Source organism: Arvicanthis niloticus, chromosome 2 (genome assembly GCF_011762505.2).
Source record: "Arvicanthis niloticus isolate mArvNil1 chromosome 2, mArvNil1.pat.X, whole genome shotgun sequence".
Lineage (NCBI taxonomy): Eukaryota > Metazoa > Chordata > Mammalia > Rodentia > Muridae > Arvicanthis > Arvicanthis niloticus.
The window spans coordinates 124270549-124290386 of NC_047659.1; the positions used below are offsets into that span (position 1 = coordinate 124270549).

The 19838-nt window shown below is 40.7% G+C and overlaps 1 protein-coding gene and 1 pseudogene across 5 annotated transcripts in view; one reads left to right on the forward strand and one right to left on the reverse strand.

Moving 5' to 3' along the window:
* Raly (RALY heterogeneous nuclear ribonucleoprotein) overlaps positions 1 to 19838 on the forward strand; it is a 73372-nt gene that overhangs the window by 38339 nt on the left and 15195 nt on the right. The gene's annotated exons all lie outside the window — the stretch shown is intronic.
* Positions 7353 to 10215, reverse strand: LOC117703252 (partner of Y14 and mago pseudogene; annotated as a pseudogene).

Genomic DNA, 19838 nt, shown 5'->3' on the forward strand with positions numbered 1-19838 from the left:
TTCTGAATTTCTGTACCAAATGACACTTTGAACCTACTTCCCAGGCATGTCTCAAGGTCTGGCCCCACAGCCAGCATTATTAGCCTCTTGCCAGGCTTCCAATCACTCACCTGCTTTCACTCCCCACTTTTTTAAGAATTAGATTGGCTGTTTAGTATGACTACTAAACAACTTCAAGAGTAATCAATGCTGAAAGAAACTGATACTTCTTGATTATCTAAAATCCTGTCAGATTTTAATTTAAGGGGATCATAACTGGGAAGCCCTGCAAGAATGTCAAACATTTAGAAGAAATAAGAAAGATAGCAATATTTATTTATGTCATTTCAGAGATTTCCCAGTATTCTGACTTTTTATCCCTGATAATGCCTTTGAACTATAGAGCAGCTCTGAGACAAGTAGTGCAAGGATTTTCTGTTTCTGCTGGACATTTATGACAGTGTAGAGAAGGTTTGTGACCATTTAATGATCTTAATGGTAGAGCCCAAATAGAAATAAGATTTGGGAGATAAATGGTTACAGACTTGAAACATGGAGTTTATCACTTTCTAGCCATGTGACTCTGAGCCTCTTTTGAAGCTGTTTCTTTCTGTGTCATATGAGGAAAGTATGTACTTATTGGGTGCCTTATGCTGGCACCCTGTAGATATATTAGGAACTCAGTAATTGTTTTTAGTTCAGTGTTTTCTTTTTCCTTTCTCCAAAGATTTATCTGACTTGCTTTTAGTTTTGTATGTACACTACTGCAGCTGTGTGTGTGTGTGTGTGTGTGTGTGTGTAAGTGCCCTAAAAGCCCCAAGAGGATCTTTTGGAAGAATAGTACATGCTAGTACTGCTGAGCCATCTCATTAACGGTTTTTTGTTTCCTTTTATTGTTGTTTCAGAGACGTGGTCTCATTCAAGGCTGGCCTTGAATTCATGGTCATTCTATTTTGGTGTTTTAAACATGTTGTATTCCTTTTTTCCAAAAACACAACCCCCCCTCTTTCTTATACAATATATTCTGATTGTAGCTTCCCCTCCCTCTACTTTTCCCTGTCAGACCCACTTCCTTTCTGTCTCATTAGCAAAGAACAGGCTTTTAAGAGACAATACCAAACATGACAAAATATAGTAAGGTGAAGTAGAAACTCTCACATTGACACAAAAACCCAACAGGAGAAAAAGTCCCAGGAGCAGTTGCAAGAGTCAGAGACTCACTTGTTTTCACAGTCAACATTGCCTTAGAAATACTAAGTTAATAGCTGTAATAGTACAAGCAGAGGATTTGGTGTAGGTTCGTGTAGGCCCCATACTTGCTGCTTCAGTCTGAGCTCATTTGTGCCTTGCTTAGTTGGTGTAGAAGCCCTTGTTCTCCTGGTGTTCTTTATCCCTCTGGTTCTTAAAATCTTTCTGCTTCCCATTCTATGGGATTTCCCAATGTCTAAGGGGAGAAATAAATGGAGATTTCCAATTTAGACTCTCAATAATGTCTGGCTGTGCTGGCTGTTGGTCTATGCATCTGTTTCGGTCTGCTGCTGGTTTAAGTCCAAGTTTCTATGATGATGACCAGCTAAGGCACTGGTCTTTTGAGTATAGCAGAGTATCATTAGGAATCATTTTATTGCTTTTTTTTTTTTTTTTTTTTTTTTTTTTTGGACACGTAGTGTTTGGTTTTGCTCTAGTGTCTCTGGGGTATCTAGTCTCTGGTTCTTGGTTACCTACGCAGTGTCAGAATGGGTTCCTTCTTGAGGAGTAGGTCTTAAGTCAAATCAGACATTGGTTGGCTACTCCCACAAGTTTTGTGCTACCATTGCATAGTTTGCAGGAAGGGACAGATTGTAAGTCAAAGATTTTGTAGCTCAGTTGGTGTTCACACTTTCTTTCAGTAGCCTATGGAGTACCTTACCCCACTGAAGATACTATAACATGGGGATTAAGGCTACATGTAGGCACTGGCTTGACTTCTGCATGTTCAATGAGTTTCTTGGGTGTTAACCTCAACAATGGGATCTCACTGTGAGTTTTTAGAGACCAACCCTTTCTCTTTAACAGCAGCCTGAGTTTGGGGGTTTCCTCCTGATCAACGACTCAGTTGAATTCAGTCATTAGAAGCCTTGCCTGGCTATAAGAGGTAGCCAATTGAGACTTTGTATTTCCCATTGCTAGGAGTCCTCACAAGGTTCACCTTTATAGATTCCATACTACCCCCCAATGCTCCCCAGTTTCAACCATCTCCCTTCACTCCATCTTCCCACTCCACTTGATCTCCCCCTCCTGTGTTTCTAAAACCTCTCCATCTGTAAAATCTATTCTATTTTATCCTCACAGGGAGATCTTTGTGTGCTCCTAGACTTTGTGTGCCTTTGTACCCAACCTTTCTGGATCTATAGATTGTAGCTCAGTTATTGTTTACTTAATGGCTAATACCCACTTATATATAAGTGAATATATATAACCATATTTGTCTTTCTGGTTCTGGGTTACCTCACTCAGGGTGAATTTTTTTCTAGTTGCATCTATTTGTGTGTAGATTTCATAATGTCATTTTTTAATAAAAAAATCTGAATAATACTCTTATGTAGATATACCACATTTCCTTTATTCTGTTGAGGGACATCTAGGTTGTTGTCCAGTTTTGGGCTATTATGACTAATGCTGCAGTGACCATGTTGAGCCCAGTGTCCTTGTGGTAGGATATAGTGTCTTTTGGGAATATGCCCAGGAGTGGTATGACTGGGTCTTAAGGTAGATCGATTCCCAATTTTCTGAGAAACTGGACAGCAGCTTGCATCTTAGTTCCATTGCTTGGAATATCTTTTTCTAACCCATAACCCTGAGGTAATGTCTGTCCTTGATGTTGAGATACATTTCTTGGGTATATCAGAAGGATGAATTCTGTTTTTCATATCCATTCTGTTTTTGTCTTTTTATTGGGTGAATTGTGAGGTATCAATGACCAATGTTGATGTTATTTTGTTGGTGGTGGTGTGTGAGAGTGTGTGTGTGTGTGTGTGTGTTTCCCTTTTGATTTTGCTGGTGTGAGATTGTTTTCCTGTGTTTTCTTCGATGTAACTCCAACCACCTTAGGTTAGCATTTAAATTTGACTACCATGGAATATCCTATTTTCTCAATATTTATGGTGATGGAAAGGTTTTTTTGTTTGTTTGTTTGTTTGTTTTTTGTTTTTTTGGGGTTTTTTTTTTGGGGGGGGTTTGGGGTTTTTTTTTGGGGGGGGGGGTTTGGGTTTTCCGAGACAGGGTTTCTCTGTGTAGCCCTGGCTGTCCTGGAACTCACTATAGACCAGGCTGGCCTCAAACTCAGAGATCCACCTGCCTCTGCCTCCCAAGTGCTGGGATTAAAGGCGTGCGCCACCACCGCCCAGCGGATGGAAAGTTTTGCTAGGTAAAGTAATCTGGGCTGGCATCTGGTCAGGCCCTTTTGGCTCTTAGGATCATTGAGAAGTCAGGTGTAATTCTAATAGGTCTGTCTTTATGTTACTGGGTCTTTTTTCTCACAGCCTTTAACATTCTATCTTCTGTACATTTATTGTTTTGATTATTATGTGCTGAGAAGACATTCTTTTTTGGTCTAATCTATTTTGTGTTCTGTATGCTTCTTGTACCTTTATAGGCATCTCCTATGATTTTGTTAAAAACATTTTCTAGACCTTTGAGCTGGGTTTCTTCTCTATACCTATTATTCTTAGGTTTGGTTCATTTATAGTGTTTCAAATTTTTTGGATTTTTTTTTTTTGTCAAGTTTTAAAGATTTGACATTTACTTTGACTTATGTAACCACTTCTTCTGTTGTATCTTCAGTGCCTGAGATTCTCTCTTCTGTTCTTGTATTTTGTTGGTAAAGCTTGCATCTGTTGTTCCTGTTTGAATTCTAAATTTTTCACTTTCAGAATTCTCAGTTTGGGTTTTCTTCATTGATTCTATTTCCAATTTCAGGTCTTAAACAGTTGTATTTATTTCCTTACATTTTTGTTTTTGCCTGAATTTGAGGGGTTTATTCATTTCCTCTTTAAGAACCTCTATCATATTCGTAAAGGCTGTTTTAAGGACTTTTTCTGTTTCAGCTATGTTGGGATATTCAGGGCCTACTGTGGTAGGACAGCTGGGCTCTCAAGGAGACATACTGCCTCAGCTGTTTGTATGTTTTTATGCTCTTACCTTAACATCTGGGGTTGGGATGATTAGAGGTCTAGGTGCTGATATCTGGATTTGTCTCTGTTGGATCAGTGTTTTGTTCCTTGGTTTTTTGTTTCTTTGGATTTTTGGATTGTGTGATGGCCTGTTTTCCTAGCCTTTTCAGTTGGTGTGTTCACAGGGAATGCCTGCTGGTGTTAGAGGCTGGGATACTGGGATGAATTGGGGGAAGGAAGGTTAGAGAAAAAGGTCTTTGTTATCTGTTGGGAGTGAGATCATAGAGGAAAGGGAAGCCACAACAGGTTTCCTGGGGATGCCACTGGGGCCAGGAATTGTATCTTAAGGGCCTTACGTGAGGTGTGGGTCTGCCTTCATTTCAGCCCTGGGAGGAGCATCCTTTGGGTTAGCAGGGGTTGCTTGCTGGAGTTGGGGTCTGGAAAGAAGCAACAGGTTAGGTGAGGGAAGGTAGGAGGGGAAGGTCTATGGAAGATCCACATATGGGCAGGCTGGAAGAAAGGCTGCAGCTGGTGTTCTGTTGCAGAGCTAGGGATGAGACTAGGGGTTCAAACTTGGGGAAGAGGGGGGGAGAGAGGGAGAGAGAGGGAGAGAGAGAGCGAGGGTCTGAGGGCAGCCTACCTGGTTTTTTGGCAGGTATGGCCTATGGTTTAGCAATGAAGTGCCTGTTGGAGTTGGTAGCTGGGATTTAGTGATTACTGGTGGGAGGGAAGTTAGGAGGAGAATGGTTGAAGAAACCAACTGGCAAGCCGTAGATGAGGTAAAGTACCTTATTTTTTGATATTTAGCCTGCTTTTTGTAGGAATGGTCACTAGTATGTTACGGGGCACTAGTCTCCATTGAAGAATTACTGCAACAATGATGTTGTCTTGCTCCTTTAGTTTTAAGATCAGGCGAGAATGGTTTACAACAGAGTCATCAGAACCACTATTTATATAAAGCTCAGGGTCAGGGGCCAACTCCCTTGTGGACCACAGCATTATTTATGCTGCATCATCTTTCCTTTTCTAACCAGCAGATTCTGAAATTAGAGACATTTCTGCAACCACTAATCAGAGAGCATCAAGCCTTTTGTTTTTATGTGTTTGTTCCAGTGAACAGGAAAATGAGAAAACAACAGATTTAATGGCCACCAAATGTCTCAAAACAGTTGAAAGACCAGAGTCCTGGTCAGGTAAATTAGCTTAGTGTTTGCAAAGGTTCAGCTGTTTTTTTCTCATCACTGTCTGGCCTCTCCCTCTGTCCTACTGAAGGGTGAAGGACTTGGGCACATTTAGTTCTTCCTATAAGTTAAGAGGGCATCCTAGGGATCTTGGGGTTCCACCATGTATCTCCCAATGAGGACCACTCTGGTATCAATTAGTTATAACATCTCTAATTTGAAGAGAATCTGCCAATTTTCTGCTTCGTTGTCACCATTTCCATCATGAAATTCATAGGGTAGGAATGTGCTTTGGGGATCCCACCAAACACATAATGGTTTCTCTGTGTAGCCCTGGCTGTCCTGAAACTCAACGTGTAAACCAGGCTGGCCCCAAACTCACAGAGATTTACCTGCCTCTGCCTATGAAGTGCTGTATTAAAGACATAGATTACTGTGGCTGGCCTTCTATGTTTTGGGATTTTTATCCAGCCCCTGGAAGAAGTTGTATTGGCAATTAGTGAGGACTGTCTCTCTATTTTTCTAAGCCTTCTAGATTGGATCTAGTAAAAAAAAAAAAAAAATGCCTTCTTTATGTTGATTCTCTGAAGAAGAGACTTGGGCTTCAAAGCCTATCTCTTTTTTCTTTCTTTTTTTTTGGTTTTGTTTTTATTGGTTTTCCTGAACATGTGTTTGTGAGGCTGTAGGGTCCTCTAGAACTGAAGTTACCGACAGTTGGGAGTTTAACCTGGATTCTTCGGAAGGGAAGTCAATGCTCTTAACCACAGAGCCAAGTCTAAAGCTCCAAAGCCTATCTTGTTTGCTAGTTAGTTGGTTAGTTGGGTAGGTTTGTTTTTCGAGTCAGGGTTTCTCTGTGGAACTCACTTGTGTAGACAAGGCTGGCCTTGAACTCATAGAGATCCACCTGCCTCTGCCTACTGAGTGCTGGGATTAAAGGTGTGTAATGCCACCATTGCACGGCTTCAAAGCCTATCTAATATTTTAAAAAGTCCTATGACATTGAGGTTATTTATTTTCCTTGTTACAGGATATTAAGTAGGAAACTGAGAATTCATTTATAGGGGTACTATTATTTTACAATTGCTTAGTATGAGCCTGATGTTCAAGAAATAGTTATCAATTGAAAAATCATTACAGTCTCAGGAATGAACTTTATGACTTTTAAACATTGCCTTGTGTTTGTTTCAGCATGGTGTGACACCATGAAGTACAGCTGGTCTATACTGAAGATCACCAGGCAGTGTAGAGTGGGAGGACTGGGTCTTCCTCTTTGTGTTGATTGCTCACAGAGATAATGTTTTTTGGCTTTTGCTATTCCCTGCTTGGTGAAGACCTTGTGCATTGTCCTTTTCCACAGAAAGCCCAGATCAAGAAGTCTGACCAGAATACTCAGCCTCTCCTTTCCTTTGTTCACAGTAACGTCTCTTGCTCTGTTTTCTCTCAGCACTACCTTGTCTCTTCTCTCTTCCCTATTGAGAGTTGAAGGACTTGTGGAAATCTCAGAAACTGCAGCTATGTATTTAACATGAAGAAATTTCTATCAGGAACTGTGAAGAATCACTTAAGATTTATTTATTTTATGTATGTGAGTACACTGTTGCTGTCTTCAGACACACCAGAAAAGGGCATTGCATCTCATTAAAGATAGTTGTGAGCCATCATATGGTTGCTAGGAATTGAACTCAGGACCTCTGGAAGAGTAGTCAGTGGTCTTAACTACAGATCAATTTTTCTAGCCCTTTGGTAGGATTCTTACACATTTGTTTGCATTAATTTTAACAAATACCCACTGGTTTTTAGGTTGATAGTGTTGGAGGCCAGGATTGCAGTCATTGATGTAATCCTGTCTTTTTTTTTTTTTTTTTTTTTTTTTTTTTTTTTTAAGATTATATGATTTAGTGCAGGGAGGCAGATGTGTAAATACAGACGTGCAGCAGATATATACCTGAGGTTTGAGAATGATTTCAGAATCTCGAGGATCTGAGTGATAGGAAACAAACTTTTCCCTGAAAAGTTTTCCCCCCCCCCACATGTCATTTACTTAAATTTATTCTTATTTTCTTTTTTTAAGAAATAAAAAATAGGAAGAGGTTCAGGATAGTCAGGGCAGTAACTCATAAATACTGTGAACAGGAACCAAGACTCTCAAACTTGAATACTCCTTGTACTCTCTAGCCTCAGATCTCTAACAGACTCCAACCCCCACCCCTGCTTTCCTTTTCAACAAGACACCCAGATCAGCAACAGTGGTGCCTCGGGTTGGCACTCAGATTGTGGACATTGGGATGGAAGGAAAGTCCAAAAATAGGAGCTGAGAAGAAGGGGAAGGGATAAAGGAGAGCCTAGGTTCTAGAGGACAGAGTCAGGCCACAGGAGGTGGAAGTGAGCCAGTATGGGGGTGCCCCTCCTGACTGCTGCGGCCCACAATCCCTGGACCCCAGAGCACCTCATGGTTTGTTCTGTAGTCCACTCCCCTACTCCTGAAGCCTCACAGGCCCAACTCCAAGTCTTCCAGCACCTCCTCCAGAACACTCAGTCAAGCCAGCTTCTCCAGCTGTTCTCTGCTGGGCTGGCTGACGTCCCTGGCCTGGATACATTGCTGCAGCTTCTTCCTTAGGTTCTTGATCTTCTTGGCTTTCCCTGGTGGCAACAGAGTTGGATGGATCAGAGGCAGCTAGAGGCGTGGCCTGGGGGCCGTGGAGAAGACTAGGAGCCTGGGCTGTGTCTCCCAGAGATATTAAGAGTTCTGCTAAGGCCTTTGCATCTTTCTCCTGCTGCTGCCTCTTCTGCTTCTGATTGGCTTAGAGAAGCCTGCTTTACCACCTTCAGGTCTGGATGGGGTGACCAGTGTGGTGGCCTCAGGGCTCAACCCTGGGGGAAGTTCTGGTTTACTCTTGAAAAACTTGACAAACTTGTTTTCATAGACGGGATCTCCTCTTGGGGCAGGTATCCTTCCTTGACCCTGCAGCACTGCTTGCGCCACATCCCATTAGAGCTCTGTGCTGAGGCAATGTACTTGCCTGTCCCTGTTGCCTCAGGTGGTGCTAGCAGTTTCCATGACTGAGTTGGGCGAGTTGCCCTGGGGATTCAGCGGGCGTGGTAACTTCTTGGTCTGCTGCTCAGTAGTGGATCACCGCCCTTGCGCCCTGCCGCCCCCCCCCCCCCCCAAGTTTTAATTGGGGCTATCAGTCACAGTAAAGTATTTATAATTGGGAAATTCATTTGACCTCATCTTTCATCACATCTGAAATTGGCTCCGTTCTTGTTTCTTTCATTCACAGGCTCTCTTAACCTCATTTAATACTAATACTGTGAAATTTCGAGCCATCTAGTAAGTGGGAGCAATAGTAATGTCATTTTTAGAACATTTCTCAAATGCTTAACTTTCACTAAATTTTCCCAGTGACCTATGTATGAGGAAGATCTTATAATATTTGTTTTACAAATAAGAAAACTAGGCTAACAAGATGGCTTAGTGGGTAAAGTGACTTGCTGCTAAGCCTGACCTGAGTTTGGTCCTTAGATCTAACATAGTGGAAGGAGAGAGAGAACCAACTTCTGTAAGTTGTCCTTTGACTTCTATATGGTTATGGGTGTCCCTCCCCTATTTTAAAGAAATTAACATGCAATAAAAATAAGAAAAGACACAGGGGTTAAGTCACATACCCAGCATCATAAAAACTGATACCTGGGAAAGCTCAGCATGAACCCAGGCCATTGCCTTAATAGGCCCCAACGTGAGTGTGATGGGGAGGGCATGCCTGTAGTTTGAGATGCTGAGGAGGCTGAGGTTGTAAGATCATTTCAGCTCACAAGTTCAAGCCTAGGTAACACAGACCTGCCTCAAAAAGTAAAAGTAAAAGCTCTCGCTCCCACAAAGGACCACTGAGACAGACTTTGTATAATTCTTAACCTTCAAGAGTTGTAAAGAGTTGGATCCAGTGTAAAGCTGAGAAGTTGTAGCAAAGCACTTACCATGTGTTTATCACTGTAGTTGGCTGCAGGAGCCTGAGAGAGCAGTGCCTAAATATCAGGTAGACCACAGTGTCATGCAACAACCAACTTTTTCCAGAGTAAACCCTGAGGGTTAAGAAGAGAAACCCAAGGAAGTATACAGTTATAAAAACAAGGCAAGCAAGGCAAGACCTTTTATAGAGGCATGTAAACAAACAACAATAGCCAGCTGTAGTGAATAATCTAAAGTGAACTCACTACAGTGCATACCTGGGAGGGGCAGGAAAGTGCATTTTAAGAGCAATTCTTTATTTTTAAAGAAACAGGTCTCAAGACTCATCTTGTTTTCTTGGAGTTCTCACACAGGCACTCAGAATTAACCTTAACTACTACTTCATTCTTGAACTATTTGACACCTTGTGATAATTAATAATTATATACAAAACAGCCTTTCCCAAGGGCTGATGTCACTTGCATGGCTTTTGCAAAAATGTCTTCCTTGCTGCTTTGTTTCTTAAAAAGCAGGGGTGAGGAGAGGGGAGAAGCAGGAAGTAGGAACAAGAAGTAGGAAGGAGATTTCAGAGGTCAGACAACAAACTTAGTGCCTTCTAAGATTAGAGGATATGTATGCCAAGACAACAAGGGCTCATTGAGTAATGTGTGAGGAACTTAGAAATGATCAGTCTGTGAGCGTTCTTAGAGCCCCTTCTATATCTAGCAGTGTGTTAAGTGATGTAGAAAATACTAGAAAAGTTCTATGCTGCTTGTTGAGCGAAGACTATCATGAGAGAAAGAAAAGTCAGCATGAGACAGGATACTCTGCCCAGGGGTTGAGTCTCAAGAGCCCTTAATGTGTGCCTCCTTACAGAGCACTGTGGCTTATCACATAAGAATACATACTAGCTCTCATACTCTTTGCTGGCCACAAAGTCGTCCTGATGAACTGTCATCTTCTGCAGCCTGAATCCTTACACATCCCAGACTTTCTACATACTATTTTCAAGCTACAAAAGTTAAGCTTCTGTAACTTCGTTTTTGCTGTTTCCTCTTCCATTGCATGTGGACTGACTTTATTTTGTCTCTCTTAATAAGATTAGAATTTCTGGGGCTGGAGAGATGGCTCAGTGGTTAAGAACACTAACTGCTCTTCTACAGGTCCTGAGTTCAGTTCCCAGGAACCACATGGTGGCTCACAACCATCTGTAATGGGGTCTGATGCCCTCCTCTGGGATGTTTGAAGAAAGTGACAGTGTACTCATAAAAAACAAATAAATAAATCTTTATTTAAAAGAAAAGAACTTCTGATGGTTCCACTAAGGGGCACATACAAGTAGGTATTGGATACACTGGAACCTGGAGGATTAGTGGTTGTGAGCTGTTGATGTGGGTGCTAGGAATCAAACCTGCATTCTCTGTTTTAAAAGAGTAAGTAAGTACTCTTAACCCCTGAGCAATCTCTTCTGCCCCAATAAATGCTTTCTTGATAAATCAGCAAAGAAATCTTTTTGTTGTTCCTTTGCCTAAGGAGCTATGATTACTTCCTTGTAGTGTTCAAAACTCTATGAAGTAAAAACTAGTAAACAAAATCAGAAGGCTATTCATTTTCACATGGATTTGTTTTCCTCTACTAATTCACACCTCATACACAAGCACAGTATAATACATGATCCTGTTTGCCATGAAAGTGGCAGTCATTCAAGATAGCACTGTAAATTGGTAAACCATTTGGGAAAGCAATTAGGCAATATATCTCAAGAGTTGTAAAAATGTTCATACATATAGCCAGTAATTCTTCTCCTGGGACTCTATCCCAAGAAAATATCAGTATATAGAATTAGCTTTTCCTCAGATGATACTATTTATAATAATGAGAAGTTGGAAAAGCTGTAGTGATATCAATCCTAGATTATTATAAATCCATTTAGTTATTAAAGCAGTGGTTCTACAGAATGATGCTTAATGAAAACTATGGACGAGTAAGGATGCTGTTACATGTACATGTCATGATAATGCTGTTACATGTACATGTCATGATAATGCTATCTGGGGAAAAATAGTTCATGCTGTGCATGGTTGTGTATGTCTGTAGTCTTAGCTCTCATGAGTGTGAAACAGGAAGATTGAGTTGAGTGCCATCTTGGGCATGCCTCAAGAAACAGCAAATTAAACTGAACAAATGATCTATCTATGCAATACACAAGAAAAAACACTGGAAGGAAAAATAGCACATTGATAATAGTAATTAATATACTATAAGAAAAGTGTAGGCTTATGTGGGTTTTTTAGAGGGTGTGTATGGTAATTTCAAATAGTAGGCATTAAGTGAAGCAAGTTTCTTATTCAAATGACTGGGTAGGCATTTAGAAATAATAAAGTACATTTTTAAAATCTTGATTTTTTTTTTTTTATTTTAAGCAAGAAACAATGTAATAATTTAGTGACAGGATTAATTTTAATAATTCTAGTGATAATAAAGATGGGGCCTGGATGATGGTAGTGTATGCCTTTAGTCCCAACACTCAGGAGATTGGCAAATCTCTTGAGTTCAAGGACACCCTGGTCAGGACAGCCAGGGCTGCATAGAGAAACCCTGCCTCAAAGAAAAAAAAAGGTGGCTGGAGGGAGGGATGGTTCAGTGGTTAGTAATGCTTACTGCTCTTGCAGTTTCCATACAAGAGTATGGATCACTAACATTTTGAAAATAATTTAAGAAAGCCAAATCAGCAGGGCTTGGTGAATGACTTAGTATGTGGTGAGAATGTATATGTCATGTAGAGATAGGAGGTTTATTAACATGTCCAAAATGTCATAGCTAGTAAGTATTTGTTCTTGCATTTAAGCCCTGGTGCATTTAAAAAGCCTATGCCTTTTTGTCTTACAGTTGAGATCTCTCTTTTAATCAAAGAGAACTTGGGGGAGGGGGATGCTGGGGGAAAGAGTTAAGATCTTATTTATTTTTAAATCAGTTTGTTACAGCATAAAAAGTTTGTTAATACAGTCTGTTTTCTGAGGGGAAATGGAGCCAGAAAAGATTAATTCTAAGACAATAACAAAGGGATAAAGGATACCATAGGTGCTTGTGACTGAATTGAGTAGTTTGGAAGTCCATGATAGTGCCATGAGTAATCATTTGAGCTAGCTGGGTTTGCTAAGTTGTAGTGGTTCAGTGGTTGGCCTTTACTTGATGCTCAAGACAGCAGGAGCTCTTCAATTTAAGTCTGAAAAAAATAACACTATATTATGCATAAATGACTATCATGTCATTGCTCCAATTCTTAAGTTATTCCTGAAAGGGAAAGGTTTTCTGAGCCATACAGTGCTGCATTCTTATACCTACCCCATGTAGACTAATTCAACAAGAGAAAGTGTTAAACATTACTTTGGAGTTGGTGTCCAGTCCTTCAAATCCAGTTCATACTAACTTGTTCACTATGTTACATGGAGCAACTAATTTTGTCTTTGTAATGTTTTCTATTCATGTGTAAAGTAAGTGGCTTATAAATTGCTTAAGATTGTTGCTTATAAATTTGGTTGCTTTAGTGGAGGTTCTCATAGCTTTATGAAAGATTTGGACTTGGTTCTTGGCAGTTAGAAAGCTCTGAAAGGTTAAGAGTAAGGACATATTTGTCTAACCGTATAAGCAGGTAATACTGCTGTGGAGTTCATGTTACACAAGGGACTAAAGGAACTGGGCTTCATAGCTCATAGCTGTAATCCTAACCCTCATAAGACTGAAACTGGATTGCTACAAATTCAAGGTCATCCTAGCCCACAGAGTGAGATCCTGTTGCCTGATCTTCCCCCACCCCAACCTCCACCCCTGACCCAGAACTGTCAACCAAAGTCTGTTTACCCTAGATAGGGTACCAATGATAGGTAGTTTAGTGAAACAGTGAATTATTGGGGGATAACTTACCACAGTGTAGGTAGGCATTGGCGTGGCTGTTGAGGGGATGGCGGCAGTGTATGTGTCTCTAGCAGTCTCTAGTAGTTATTCTTATCAAAAGGTTAGATAATTGGGCTAACAGTTCTAATTGTGTGAGCATCTTGTGTATTAAGTATTTGCTGATATATAAATCTATTTGATTAATCTTTAAGCATTAAGAGTCTTTTTTTCTACCGGGTACTGGGAATTGTTATATCTACCACATGTGGGTGGCAGAGTTGGAGCCATTCCTAGAGCCATGGAGGCCACAGAGCTGATTGGCAGAAGCAACAGCCATGCCAACGTCTCATGGGTCCTGGTCTGGTGCCACTGTCCAGCCGGTGTGCCTTTAGTGTGGGAAATTAGAGCAGGAACATGGCAGCCAGGCTGGGAGCTAGCTGGACCGCTTCTTTTTTCAAATACCTCCGGAAACAGGGATAACTTATCACAGTATAGGTAGGTAGGTGAGGGGTTACTTAGGGGAGCATGAGTGACTCAGAAGGCAGCAGCATTAAGTCCACTCCTTCATAGGTGATGATTCTGGAGCTTTCTGCATAATTTATAGGTAGCTCAGTGAGACAGAATTCTCTCCCTGGCAGTTGTTACTACTCATAAAACTTTGGACACAGGCCTTGTGGATCTTGTAGGTTTTAGGATCTTTCTGAACCTTATGAAATTCCTTTACTTCATGAGTCTTATAAGTATATGTGTCCCTCTGTCTCCTGCCTGGGGTGGAGGCAGTGTTTCAGTTTGGAAGAAATAGCTATATGGAGAGGGCTGGAGACATGGTTTGTGGTTTAGAGTGGTCATTAATTTTACTGAAGATCTGAACTTAGTTTCCATTTCCAGCACCTATGTTGATGTGTTCATAACCACCTATAACTCTAGCTCTAGGGGATGTCATGCCCTCCTGTGGCATTTGCAGGCATTGTACTCACATACCCAAACATATACTCTTTATTAAAAATCTTTTAAAATTAATGAAATAAAATGACTGGAATTATTTTTGAGTGGTCTCCTTTGTACCAAATTTGTGGCACTGTGGGATGATGCTCAGATCCTGTGTTAGTCAGTTTTCTTAGACTAATATCTATGATAAATTATTTAATAAGTTAACTTACTAAAAAATATTTTGCCTTGCAGCTTAGAGATTCTAGCCCATAGTCAGTTGTCCCTTTGCTTTGTGCCCATGGCAAGAGTGCACAATTAACCAAAATTTCTGACAGAATATGCAGGAAGCAAAGACCCTCCCTCTAGATCCCAGCTCTCAAAAAGAAGTTCAGTCACCTCCCAGTGATACCATTGCCAGGACCAAGCCATCAGTGCATGGCTCTTTGGTGGTCATTCACCATCCAAACTATAGTAGAGTCCTAAATTATGTTTGATTGAGCATCCATATATCCATCTGAATATGGAAAATAAAAAGCAAAACCATAGCCAGTGCATTTGTTTTTTAGGATCAAGACTTTTGTGAGGCTTTTAGGGGTGGTGGTCAGAAGGAAGAGTATTGTAATGAGGAAAATATTTATTCTACCTGAAAGGATTTTAATCTCAAGAGGCAATATTCTTGGTTGCAATGCCCATTTGTACCATCCTGTTCTGCTTCCAGCTAATTGCCTAGGTGGCTCTGCCTGTGAAGACTTGTTATCAACTTTCTTCCCTCAAGGGGTCTTCTTGCTGTAGGTACATAGCACACTCAGGCAACACAGCATGGGGTCTCTTTACACCTTCACCACACCTGTACTGCAAGGGTACAGGACAAGGATTTTATTTCTCCTTTACAGGCGAGGAACCTTAAGATTTTTTGTTGTTTTGAGACAGGTGTTACATTGTCTTAACTGGGCCTGTTAATCTGCCGTAGTGGTGGGAGAATTAGAAACTGGGATTAGAAGTCTGAACTACTGCATATGGTAGGGGAATCTTGTGCTTTGAAGAAGTAAAATACGTTCCTAAGGTTTCATAGCTAGTAGAGGTGACATTTAGGCCCTAGGGCTAACTTAAGGCCTGATACAGGGTAGGGTTGGGTGACCCTCTCTGTCACTCTAGTATAGCCCAGGAAGGGTGACATGTATACAACCTTGGCACAGCCTTGTGCACCCTTTCTTAAATGGAGCAGCCACGGACTGTAGAGATTCCAACAGACACAGTGTGAACGAACAGGGATACCTCACACTTTCAGCCTTCAAGGGTTTCATGTCCATATAGAGATGACTGTGTGTCGGGTTCCCAAGGCACAGGGAATCCTTTTTGGGAACTTTGTTTTTAAGGGCACCTTCTTGTCCTCTTCAACTTGGATTCTTTGTAATTTCTGTAGGGCACTTTTTAAATTTCAGATACCCACTCATTATTTATGCACTGAATGTTGATGGATACTCACTCCTGTGACATTTAGAACCATCCTATGATATTAAAAGATAGTTTCTTGTATAATTTGGTGACCCATTTAAAGAGTCTTGATTGTATCCTGTACTCCTTTACCATAGTTTAACTCTAGATAACTTTAACTCATTGAAGTAGAGCTGACCACTTGCCCCATCATAATCACAAAGAAAAATTCTTACAAGTTCTAGCTGTAATAAAGCTAATGCATATATGTTTGCTTGTTTGGTTTTGAGTGAGTGCTGGGATTAGAGGCCTGTGACATAAAACCTAACCCTATTTGCATGTTTTGTAATGTTTTGGAAGCTTACATGAATTACGTTGTTTTATCTTCTGGTAACCCTGTTGATATGTACGACAACTCCTATCTTAAGGGGAGATACCTTATACAAATAATGTATTTTGGGGGTTGGAAAGATGAATTAGGTTTAGAACACTTACTGTTCTTGGAGAGGACCTGGGTTCAGTTTCCAGCATCTACATGGTGGCTCATAACCACCTGTAACTCCAGTTCCAGGGGACCCAAAACCATGTTCTGACTTCTGAGGGCACCAGAAGGCATGTGGTGTGCATATATACATGCATGCAAATAAAACACTAATACATATAAAACAGACAAATCTAAATACAATTTAAAAAAAGAGAATTAGCATATTTCTTGAAGGTTACATCACAGATATTTCCCCTGTGATGAATGGAAGTGGTTTCAAAAGTTACTTTTTTTTTGTTTGTTTGTTTTTGTTTTTTGTTTGTTTTTGTTTTTTTGAGACAGGGTTTCTCTGTGTAGCCCTGGCTGTCCTGGAACTCACTCTGTAGACCAGGCTGGCCTCGAACTCAGAAATCCGCCTGCCTCTGTCTCCCAAGTGCTGGGATTAAAGGTGTGCGCCACCACTGCCCAGCTGGCTAGTTCACTCTTAAGTATGAAAATTGAGAATAAATACTTAGAAACTTAGCTTGTTTGACATTTTCCTGTATTAGTACTTACTAGAATTTAGAAAAAAATATAAAACATCCTTCATTAATAGTTTTGAGAAACACAGACTTACTTGCTTTGTATGACAGAGTAGAAAAGACCTTCACTCTTGTTTATTGAATTAATACCTATCTCACAGAGCTGCTTTGTGGAGGACATGGTGATAAATACTTAGGTCACTTAAAATATGTGCCTACGAATGAATGCCTTGTGTGCACATTACTTAATCTTCACCACCACTCTGAAGCAAGTCTTGCCATCACCCTCATTTTTCTGAGGGTTATAGGACAGTAAGTGATTAGGAATCTGAATAGAGCTATGCCATTTTCTACATAGAATGTTCACAGGAACTCTTTGTCCCTCTATTGTGTGTGTGTGTGTGTATGTGTGTGTGTGTCACCAGAGCTAGAGTTCTAATTGTATTACTGACCTAATTTAGTTTTGACCATAAATAAGCAGCTTTATCAAGATCTTAATTTTCTCATTTCCTTTCTATGACAATGGGGCCGTATTTTATCATTTTACATTCTTTGGCTTCTAGCATGACAAGGGTTGACATGTAGTAGATGTTAAATACTGTGGCTACTGATTATAGTAGAGGCTCTCTAAAGGTCCTTTAAGTCTGTTTATCTGAATATCCAACACACTTGATCTCTGGCTTCCCCTAGAGGATCACATTTTATGTCCTTCACCTGACTGTATCTTATTTCCTCAATGTCTGTTTGTCTTAGGCAGTCTCTAACCTGACTACTTTAGAGATAACAAATATGGTTCTATGAAATGTATTTACTAGGGTTAATATAAGGTAAGGGTGGAAGGGATTGGCTCAAAAACCAGGAAAAGTACTCTTGTCCACGTTTACTCCCATGGAGGTTTGGGCCTAGGGTAGCCCTGCCAGGCCTGAGTAATGGCTTTAGCCTAGAGCTAGGTTCTCCATGAGCTGTAGTGGGGTCTTCAGTAATTGGAACATGCACCTTCCAACTTATAATGGATAGCAGAACTAGAGGGGCATTTGTCACTGCCTGACTTCTCTGCAGGAGAAAGGCTCGTAAGTCATAGCTGACAAACCCTTTGATGAGTTTTAAACTTCATTTACAGCAAAGAATAGCTATAATCAAGCAACAGCAAGCAATGACTAATCTTGCCATATTATCACGGTGAGGAGCCAGCTTTGGGAGGCATGAAAAGTGGGAGAGGGCTAAATTGCAGTTTCACAGCAAAGTGCTGATTGGCTCTTGTGAGTTTGCTCTAAGAGAGACCATGAATTTGCCTAAAGGATCAGAAACTGACCTGTGCTCAGCATTGAGGCCATTCTTGGCCAAGTTTGAAAGGACCAGTTCTGGTCTCACTCATATTTGTGCCAGCTCTGGCTTGAGTAGTAGTACTAACTTGTCTGGTTACATTGAACACCATCGCCTGCCTCATAGTGAGAGGCTTTTGTGGTCTAAAATTTAATGTTTTATGTGTTCCAGAGAATGACTTTGATAGTCATACTTTTGGTTTTGAACTACTGAGCTAAGTATATAGTAATCCAAAATAAAAAGAGTAAATAGCAAAAGATAGATACATAGATAAAGGATAGATAGCCAAGCAGAACATCATGTCAGGTTCTCAAAACATCCAGTAGAAATTGACTACGAAAGCTTCTTTAAGTCTGTGTATATTTACAGAAGCAGGTGAGAAAGGATAAGTTTGAAAGACAATTCTGTGTATTTTTTGTACATTTTCTTGCTACTACCCAGTAGACAGTCTCCCTTTTGGTAGCTCTTTCTCCCATGTTCCTTCCCTTTCTGATTACCCACACTGGTCTTCTTAGGCTACTTCTGGGGCAGTGGACTTGAACCAGGGCACATCTGCTTTCTGATCATGTGGGTGTCCCCCTTTGACTGAGTCTAGTCACCAGACTTACTAGATGAATAAACACACAGTTCATTCATTAATACTTGGTCCATGATTACCTTAGAATTTGGATTTTAGTCATGATTAGATGTATACATATGTTTGTGGGTGGTTTCTTTTATTATCTTAAGTCAGTTTTGGAGATTAAGATAGTCACCTACCCACTGTTGCATTTCTCCATTAATTGTTAAGGAACAATCCTTTTAAGCTTCCATGTAGAGCAATAGTCAAAAGTCGAATACAGGAGAAGTGGGATATACACTCTGGCTCTGCCTTGGAGAGATGACTGAGACCTAGTCCTGTCTTCTGGTGTCCCTTCAGGTTCTACTACATGGTAACAGCATTGAAATAGTGCAGAACTAGGACCTTATGGCACAAATGAGTGAAGGTAGCCAAGGCAAAGCCTGGAATCCCTTCTTTTGCTATGATGGTTTGATAGGCTCGGAAAGGAAACACTGTTGAAGTTTGTAGATACTAGACACTAAGATGGAAAAACAGCATTAGTATAGACTTTCTGTTCAGTTAAGGAGGTGAGAATTTGGTTTGGCGCACAATTTCAGAGGTTTCAACCAATGTGTAGTTCTTTGTCTCTGGGTTTGTGGTAAAGCAGAATGTCATGGTGGGTGGGTGGGGGGCATGGTAAAACTGTTCATCTTAAGGTAGCCAGAAGCAGGGACACAGAAAAGAACAAGAGATGATATGCTTCAAAGACATGCTTTCAGTGACTTAAATCTTCCAGCCAGGTGTCCCCATGGGCATGTGCCGCCCCCCCCCCCCCCCCCCCCCCCCCACATAGCCTGTAGAGCCACGAGCTCTATATCAGGAGTTAATCCTTGATAGACTGGCTAGGCTCCATCCTCACAGTCCAGTCATTAAAAACTGTTCTATTTGGGGAATAAGACTCATTCAGCGCATAAACCTTTGGGGCTATTATATCTAAACCATAATATTCTTCCTACCCCCTTCATTCCTTTTCCTTTTCTCTTTTTGTTGTTGTTTGTTTGAAACAGGGTTTCTCTGTGTAGCCTTGCTGTTATGGAACATGCTCTCTAAACCAGGCTGGGATGGAACTCAGAGATCTGCCTGCCTCTGCTTTCTGAGTGTTGGGATTAAAGGCGTGCACCTCCACCACCTGGCAACATTCTGTTTCTTAATACCTACCAGCACCTGACATTAGACTGTATACTATTTAATTTTCATTTTCTTTTTTCTTTCTTGTATTATTTATTTAGGTAGTATTTTGAGGCAGGATCTCTCAATAATAGACCTAACTGTCCTAGAATCGCTGTATAGATAGACTAAGTATATTAGGGTTCTCTAGAGAACTAGAACTTACAAAATGGATCTCTCTATATTATAGAAAGGCTATCTAACAAATCTAACAATGGCTGTCTTGA